Genomic DNA, 9,432 nt, shown 5'->3' on the forward strand with positions numbered 1-9,432 from the left:
CATCTGTGAAGTGATGTGTGGTAGATGCTAGGCCTTGTGAAAACCATGGAATTCCTGACTCAGAGAGTCTTAATTTGGGGACCCCCCTGCATGGATGGGATTTACGACACTTCCACCCGCATCCTCAGCCCCACGGTTTGGGTGGTGTTGCTCTAACCTTCAGCCGCAAGAAAGCAGCACCTGGTCCAGGGTGGCGAACCAGCACGTGAAATCGCCCTTGGTTCATTGGACTCATGACCCAGGCTGGTACAAAGTAAATCCTGCTGCAGGAAGTGCTGAGGGTGGCGCTGAGGAGGATATGAAGCTGGAGCTGCTGAATGTAGCCATCTTGCCACCACAAGAGGAAACCCTGTCAGAAAATGGAGCCAATGATAATAATTGACACTTAAACAATATTTACTGTGTCCAGACAGAGGTAGGTTTACTATGAAGCTAATGTTGCTTAACCTGGCTCCTCCCAAGGGTGTGTGTCCCTCCAAGGCTCTGAGAGGACCCTAGCAATAGGTTCTTGCGAGCATTCACATGTGTCATGAAATTTGCAGAAGCAAGCTATTTTAACTACACCTGGTTAAGACCACTGTCTTCCCATTCTTTCATCTCCTCTGTTAGCATTGAAGTGACTGTGGCTATTTTTAAGACCTGGCTAAGCAGAAGTTGAAACTGAGTGCATTTAATTTCAGCTTAGTGGGCCATAGTTATGTGGTCTGCAGCCAGTTTCATGTATAGTGAAGTTACTGCTAGCCATTCTGGTTTAGAGATAGTTTCCAAAAATACTCCTACCACCCATTGTGCCAACTTCTCTGGCATTGTGACACAGAGGCACACAAGGCCAAAAGTTGTATTGCTGTGTAAGAACAGAGTAGAGGAAGAAAAACAAAGTCTGAAATATACAGAGCCAGAAACTAGTCTGTAAAACTCGTCCAATCAGACATAAAGTCCCAAGTGGAAGACTTAGTTTTCATTGCCACCTGATCGAAACAGAAGTTCTCTCCTAAAACAGATGTTTTCAATCATGTCTCGAATACTTTTTTCTTTTTATTTATGGGAATCAAGAAATAGAAGTTATCGTATTCCTATACGACAAGTAGCTAGCACATCTACAATGGCTCAGATATGAGACAAACTTGCGGCGAATTTTATTTTTTAAAAGAGCTTTTCAACAATACCTGCTGTCCTTCATGTTCTTCTAGAACCTTGCCACTCCCTCATCAAGAAGTGGAGGCAAATTCCCCTCCTCTTGAATCTTGTGGGTTGGAGGCTCTAAATATAGGATGTGAGGAACTTCACACTGCTTGTCTCTGTGGTTAGGTCATAAAAGGCAATGCAGCTTCTCCCGCTGAGAGCCACCATGTGAGACATCCAAGTCCTCCTGAGGTCCCTGTACTGCAAGGAAGCCACCCATGTGGAGAGGACACAAGTTGGTGTCAGAGTCAGCAATCTTTGCCTCCAAGTCCTCCCAGCCCAGGTCCAGGTATGGGGGTGAATAAGCCTTCAGATGATTCCAGCCCAGCTGTTGAGTCATCCCCAGCCTATATGCCCTTTCTGAATTTTTGACCCACAGAAACTCTGATACTCATAATGTGGTTGCTGTTTTATGCTATTAAGTTTGAGTGGCCTGTTACATAGCCATAGTAACTAAATCAGAGGTTTTCCCAGATTTGTTAATAATCCTAAAGTTTTACAAGGGCATTGCTGAGGAAGGGTTGTTAAGCAGAAAGTGTCAATAATTAACTATTATTAACTATCAATAATCTTTTAAAAATCCCAATCAACCAGGCTACAGGGAAGATTACTTTCTATTTGCTCGAAAGAAAATGATATTACAAAACTGGTGTTGAATAATGAGGCCATTAAGGAGTATGCAACCAAACAATGAAGAAAAAGGTATCGAGGTTAATTAATACAAATACTATGTTATTTTTTTAAATTCTGTGATGTTTTGGTATTTGTCAGCCTTTTAAAACTTGTATTTTTGTATGATTTTTTTATCGCTCTAAATAAATATTCACTTTCTTACCTAATTTTGTATCAACCTGCATAAACTTCAGGCTCCATAGAACATGGATCTAAGCCTGTGTATCACAATGTTCAAAGCACTTTATATATAAAACATTTGGGCCAGCCAAGTGGCACGTTGGATAAGAGTTGGCTTGAGCCCCAGTTTGGATCCCACATGGAGGCCAGTGACACTGCCCTCTGCAGCTAAGATGGTGAACAACAGCTCAACCTGGAGCTGGGCTGCCAAGAGTCGCTGGCGACGGCTTAGGCTGCAGCCCCTGCTGCAGTGGGCCGCCATAAGTTACCGTGTGTGGCTGGCAGCCAGCGTGAGTGGCCAGCAGCCAGTGTGAGCTGCCAAGAGCCGCCGTGAGTGGCCGTCCAGAGGCCGGTGACCGATCTGCCTCACCCGGGAAGAGTGCAATGATAATACCAACATGGGCCAGTGAGGCAACGTTCTCCACAAGACTGAAGAACAAAACGACAGCAACTTGTTTGTTCCCCTTCCCCCGATTCCCCAGTGCTGTTCCCCTCCCCCAATTCCCCAATAAAATCTTAAAAAAAAAAAATTTATTGATTCCCCAAACCCTATGAGGCAGGTACTAGTACTATCATCACTTTACAAATGAGAAAACTGAGGCAGACATTCATGGAGGAACTGCCCTCAGGTCACCCCGAAAATCTAGCCCAGAAGCAGTGCTCTTCACCACCACCTGGGATATGCTCTCCCTCCAGCAGATGTGCAGGCAAGAAGGAACATGAGAGAGTCCTAGATTAAGCCTTGCCTGAAGGAGTATATCTAGTTCTGGGGTCTCAGCCCTTCTCCATTTACTTTAAGCCCAGGAATGAAAGGTACAGTCACTTTCCTCCCTTTACCTTCCCCTAGAATAGCACTCAATGACAGTGTCATAGGGGAGAGGAGGCACTTGACAGGTGGCGGAGGAGACAGAGCTGATCCCAGCTGATTCCAAGCAATAGCCCTGACACAGGTGGTGGGACAGGTGGCAGGATGTATTGTGTGAGGCCGGGATGACACACGCGTCAGAGCTCCACACAAATTACCATGTCAAGATCGAGGCATAGACAGATCTGTGCTCTTGCTTCACAAGGAAGTAGTTACTCAGTTGACAAGGGAAAAAGTTTCATTTCCTGTCCATGACAGCTCAGCACCAAGCAGGAAAGGAGCACCATCAACTATCCTCATTCTAGAGCTATTGAAAAGGATGAACCTCTCCCTGAGCAAGAGGTGGGATACCAACCAGCCTATCCAGTCATCCATCCAACAAATATTTATTGAATTTCTACCATGTCCCAGACAGAGAGCCAGGTGAATAATAACAGGCCCGATCCCTACCTCAGGAAGCTGCTGACCAGTGTAGAATCTGCCTCTACTCCACGTCTCTCAGCCAGTGGAGCACAACAGTGTCTTAGAACCTGGGACGTTACACTGCAGGCCCTGGAGTGCTGGGGCAAGTACCTGACCCAGAATAGAACCTCTGGAATATCAAGGCAAAGAGCCATGGAAGAGCTGTAAGCAAATATTATTTGGCTAGTTAACTTTGGTAGCAGAGGTAGCATGTATGTGAGCTTCAGGATGTTAAGAAATAGGAGCATGTCTCAAGAACTACCGATGGGCCTTGAGCAGTCTCTCTTCAGGATGCCTCTGCCTCCAACCATCTGGCCTTCTCCATCTCTGGGGGGCTCTCCCCATACCCTACTCTGTCCTATTGGTTTTTTCCTCTCTGATTCCTCTTTCATAAACTTTCCATACATTGCAAATGTGTGTGAGCATCTAAAATTTATTGTTTTTAACTTTTATATTCTTGCTCATCATTAAAAAAATATATATTAATTAGGCTTTTATACATTTCAAAACACAAGCCCAAACTAAACTATTTTAAGCACAAATAAGCCCTTCTGACGATTTTTATTTCTGTGGATTAGTTTGTTTCAATAGAAAACTTTATTTCTAAACTCCGGTGATGATGTCCCTTGACACCACTGGATTTCACAGGAGAACCCCATCCAGACCCTATATCCAGAGTTTCAGGCATCCTGCTTGCTCTGTTGCCAAGAGTTCATATGACATTTACCCTTCTATCTATACCCAGCATTGACTCATCTGAAATGTGGTGGCTTTTCTGTATATACCCCACAAACCAACAACCCCAAGGGGGAGGCAATGACCTGCTTACTGGGATTCAAGAGGGGTGTGGGGTACACCTGTGCCACTTGCCAGGCCTGGAGCTCCAGCCAGCCTGCTCCCTTCCTGAAGCTGAGAGAGCCACACCGAAGCCAAGAAGCCTTCATTCTCTCTGTGTTCCACGGAGGAGCCTCAGTGAAGATTTGAGTTGGAGCTGAGAGCTGGTGGTCAAGCCCAGGCCTTCATCACACTCCCTAGCCACAGCTATGGTAGAGAGCTTTCCTCATGTAATAGGACTTGATTGATTGATTGATTGATTTTATATATAGGATATATATATAGGATATATATAAAATCAATATATATATATATATATATATATATTGATTTTATATAAAGGCAGGAATTAAGGGCACCACCCACCCCTCCCTGCGCAATAAAAAATCTGCGTGTACGGCCCGCAGAGTGGCTCAGCTGGTTAAGAGCTTGCTTGGGAGCACCAGCTCTGAGCAGCAGGGCTGCGGTTTGGATCCCACATGAGGGCCAGTGACACTGCCCTCTACAGCTAAGATGATGAACAACAGCTCAACCTGAAGCTGGGCTGCTGTGAGTCACTGGCGATGGTGTAGGCTGCAGCAGGGCTGCAGTGGGCTGCCAGTGAGCTACGTGAGTGGCTGGCAGCCAGTGTGAGTGGCCCGTAGCCAGCAGCCAGCATGAGCGGCCGGTAGCCAGCAGCCGGTGTGAGCTGCCGGGAGCCGCTGTGAGCAGCTGACCAATGACCGGTGACTGATTGCCTCACCCGGGAAGAGTACAATGATCATATCAACATGGGCCAGTGAAGCGATGTCCTCCACAACTAGACTGAAGAACAGCAATTAGTCTACCTGTCTGTTCCTCAATTCCCCAACGCTGTTCCCCTCACCCCAATTCCCCAATAAAATCTTAAAAAAAAAAATCTGTGTGTAACTTTAGACTCCCTCAAAACTTCACTACTAATAGCCCACTGTTGCCCAGAAGCCTTCCTGATAACATAAACAGTCAAGTAACACATGTTTAGGATGCTATATTCTTACAACAGACGAAGCTAGAGAAAAGAAAATATTAAGAAAATCATAAGGAAAAGAAAATATATTTACAGTACTGTACATATTTATTGCAAAAAATATGCATATATAAGTGGACCTGTGCAGTCCAAACCCATATTGCTCAAGGGTCAACTGTATATGTAAATATGTTTTTAATGTTTTGACTTTTCCTCCTGTTCATCTTCCCTCTCTTTGGTGAATGGCATCCATTGTCAACGCTGGAGATGAGAGATAAAAAGGCGTCCTCCTTCTACTTCAGCTCTCAGAATCAACTCTTTAGAGACAAGGCTGAAGGCTGAACATTGTGAGGAAACTAAAGAGATTTCTAAATTCCAAGAGTTTTCTTTCATATATCATACGCGAAGCTTTGAACTGTGAATCCTGTTCAGAGAGGGGACGTGCCCATCCAACATAAGATGAACGGGGGAGGTCTTGTACCTCCAGGAGGGGGAGCAGGGTGGACAAGAGGTCTGGGGTGAGGCCTGATATTCATCAATTCTAACAGGTTCTCAGGTGATACCAGTGCCGCTGGTCCACAGACCACACTTTGGAAAGGAGGAAAGAAGAGGTCAAAGAGGATAAAATAATAAAACTGACGATCCCCTGACATATTGAGAGGGCACTTACACTTCTGGTGGAGAGCTTAAAGCCAAATTAGTGACAGTAACACAGAAACTAAGCAAATGAAAAAGTGAGGCAAGTATTGACTCCAAGGAAAACTAAAAGTTAAGCATAAAAGAAATGATCACAATAATGTAAACAAGAAATTGGACCAAAGCAATTATAACAATATTGGGAGGTTGAGGGAGGGTAGGATAAAAGAACTAACCCCTCATCTTCCATAGTAGGAAGTCAATAAAAATCAAGAAATAACAGGATTAGCATGTTGTTTAGAAACATGGAGGTAAAGACCTAAAGAAACGACAAAAAGAGTTCAAAGCAGTTGCTTCTTAGTAGTTGGGAATGGGGCAGGAAATTAATGTTTTTCATTATAAGCTTTGTAAATCTAAGTACATGGGTAACTGTGACAAAAATAAAGAAAATTATTTGTAAGCATGCATGCTTTGTCATGAATAATAAGCCACTTCCAATACACTTCACAATTTATTGCACCTCCCCAGTGCTTCAGGACCCAGGGCTGCAAACCACAACTCAGGGGCAGTTCATTCCTGGCAGATGCTCATTTCCAAGAAGGACCACAGGGGCAGGGAAAATATGGAGGTACAGCAACAGCAAATTCCAGAGATCGTTCTGAAACGTCCTGACATCCAGGACGACATTCATCAGGCTCCCGGATAAGGTTATACTATGTTGTGCCTACTTTTTCCAAAAGGAAAACTTTTCCCTTCTGAGTTTCCAATTTTAGTAAGTAGTAGCGGCAACATCCATCCAGTTGCCCAATGGATTAACCAGAGTTTTTGCAGGTGCAAGTACCAGAAACCAAATTCCAACTAGCTTAAGCAGAAAAGCAATTCATGGAGTCCTTGAAGCCCATGGGAATCCCTGGGAGAAGCCCAGGTTCCAATCCTACCTTCAAATTCACCATTGTGGAACTTGGATAAGATACTTAAGTCACCTACAAAATGGAGGTAATAATAATAGTACTGCTGTGACCATGAAATGAGTTAACATTGTAAAGTACTTTAAATAGTGCATGATGCATAGCCAACGCCAATAGGTAATAATAGATATTAGCTATTATTATTATAAGTGATTATCCAGGAATCACAACAAATCTGGAGAACAAATAAAAATATTCATCCTGGACATATTGTAGTATAACTGCAGAACACCAACGATAAAGAAAAAAACATTAAAAGCCCTCAGGAAGGAGAGCGTTTGCCTACAAAGAATTGACAAGTAGGCTGGAGCGAGCTTCTCAACGTCAGTAAAAGAGCCAGAAGGAAGTAAAATATCTTCAAAACACTGAGAGAAAAGAACCTGCCAAATGAGAATTATAACTCAGCCAAACTTAAGACTGAATATTAAATGAAGAACTAATCAGATCAACAGCAATTGAAAGTTTACCACCAACAACCCTCACCAACCACTTCTAAAGGTTTACTCCAGGAAGAAGGAAATAGAACAAAAGATGAAATGATAGTATTGATGGTATTGATGGGAAAATAAGTTAGTAAACATAAGGTAAACCAAAGTATTGACTATACAAATAATAATGATGATGACTACCATTAGCAATTAAAAAAGAAAGAAGGAAGTAAAACACAGAACGATGACAAATGAAATAGGAAAATGTGACTGGAGCTAAAGCATTTGAGAACCGCATATTGTTCTGAGGTGAGTAAAAAAACTGATTAACTTTAAACTTTGTTAATTTAAGTAAACAGCTTAAGATTTAGGGGTACTTACAAAAACAATAGAAAAAGAACATATAAATCCCAATATAGTAGGGAGGGGAAAAGAGAATAAAAAATAATTCAGGAAAAAAACTTAGAAAAAGTAGAATGAATAGCAAGCATAAAATAAGACAGGAGGGGCCCATAGGCTGCAAGAAGTACCTTGCGCAACCCTCAGGGAAGCATGTGGGTGGGGGCCTGACAGCTGCCCAAGCCACAGTCCTCACCCAGGTAAGGGTGGGACTGACAGGGCCCTCAAGGGGATGAAAGCCTGGGTGTAACAGCAGCCAGTTGGGGCAGTATGTGACAGACAGAAAGACAGACACACCACATATTGTTCTTGGGGCTCAGTCCAGCCCACTCTGGGGACTGAAGGGCACCCTCTTCAGCCCTGTATCTGGCTTTGTTGAAAGTTCCCCAGGTGCAAAGTTCTTTTGTTCTTTATAACTTGGGCCCCTCATCATGTTCTCCACACCCATGCCCCAAACCGGGCATGCTAAAATGTTAGCGCTCAAAGATATAGGGTGGTATGGTGGTGAATTGCTTGCGCTTTGGAATACAAACAACAACAACAACAAAAACCCTGAGTTCAAGACCTGGTTTTGTCACTTTTGACCCTAGTGTTCTTGGGTAGGTAACTTAACACCTCTGAGCCTCAGTTTCTGCATCTGTAAAATGGGAATAATAATACTACCTCCCTCATAGGATTGTTGCGAGGAAAAAGGAAAAAAATATATAGAAAATGTGTAGCACACAATAAGCATTCAATAGAGGATATAAAATTATATTATTACTAAAAACAAGAGTTTGTGATAAAAATAGAGGAGGCAAACAGAAAACCCAAAACAAATGCAGAAGAGACGGAAGGCAACTATACTTTCTTTTCTGTGTACTACTTGTTCATTTACTTGGCCTATTTTTCTATCAGGCCTTTGGTTTTTCTTGTTTTAAATTTTAAGAGTTCTTATATATTGGGAAGACTAGCATAAATTGCAAATAATTCTCCAAGTTTGTCATTGACTTTGTTGGTAGGGTTTTTGCCACATAAAAAGTTTTTACATTTTTTAATTTAATTATACTTATCAATATTCTCATGTATTGTACCTGTATTTTGAATCATAGTTAGAAACTATCCCCATACCTTTTTTTACTTTTAGTACTAGTTTCATTTCACTTTGTACACAGAGGGCTCTGGTCCACCTGGAGTTTTTACAGTACATGATATGTGGCATGCAGATTCAATTTTAGCTTTTACCAAGTAACTATCTGGTTGTCACAACACCCTTATTAAAAAGTCTATCTTTGAGCTCTGAGCAACAGCGGTTCAATTCCTAGCCTGAGCTGAGCAGCCGTTGAGCTGCCAACCGGTGGCAGGATGGCTCAGCTTAAAAAAAAAAAAAAAAGTCTATCTTTTCTCCAGTGACTTGAGATATCACTTTTATTATATACTAAATTTCCATATGTATTTATATCTATTGTATTTCCACACTTTATATTCCATCGATTTATTTATGTGCCAGTAGCATATAATTTTAATTATAAAGGCTTTATCATGACTTAATATTTGATAAGGCTAGTCCCCTGTCCCCTAATAACACACACAAACATTACTTTTCTTTTTCAGGTTTTTCTAGCCATTTCTGCATGCTTATTTACAATTTACTTATCTAGCTTAAAAGAAAGAAAAAATATATATGTATATTTTATTTATTTATTTATTTAATTGGGGAATTGGGGGAGGGGAGCAGACAAGTTGCTGTCCTTTTGTTCTTCAGTCTAGTTGTGGAGAATGTCGCTTCACTGGCCCATGTTGGTATTATCATTGTGCGCTTCCTGGGTGAGGCAGATCGGT

This window comes from Hipposideros armiger, unplaced genomic scaffold (assembly GCF_001890085.2).
Source record: "Hipposideros armiger isolate ML-2016 unplaced genomic scaffold, ASM189008v1 scaffold_92, whole genome shotgun sequence".
Lineage (NCBI taxonomy): Eukaryota > Metazoa > Chordata > Mammalia > Chiroptera > Hipposideridae > Hipposideros > Hipposideros armiger.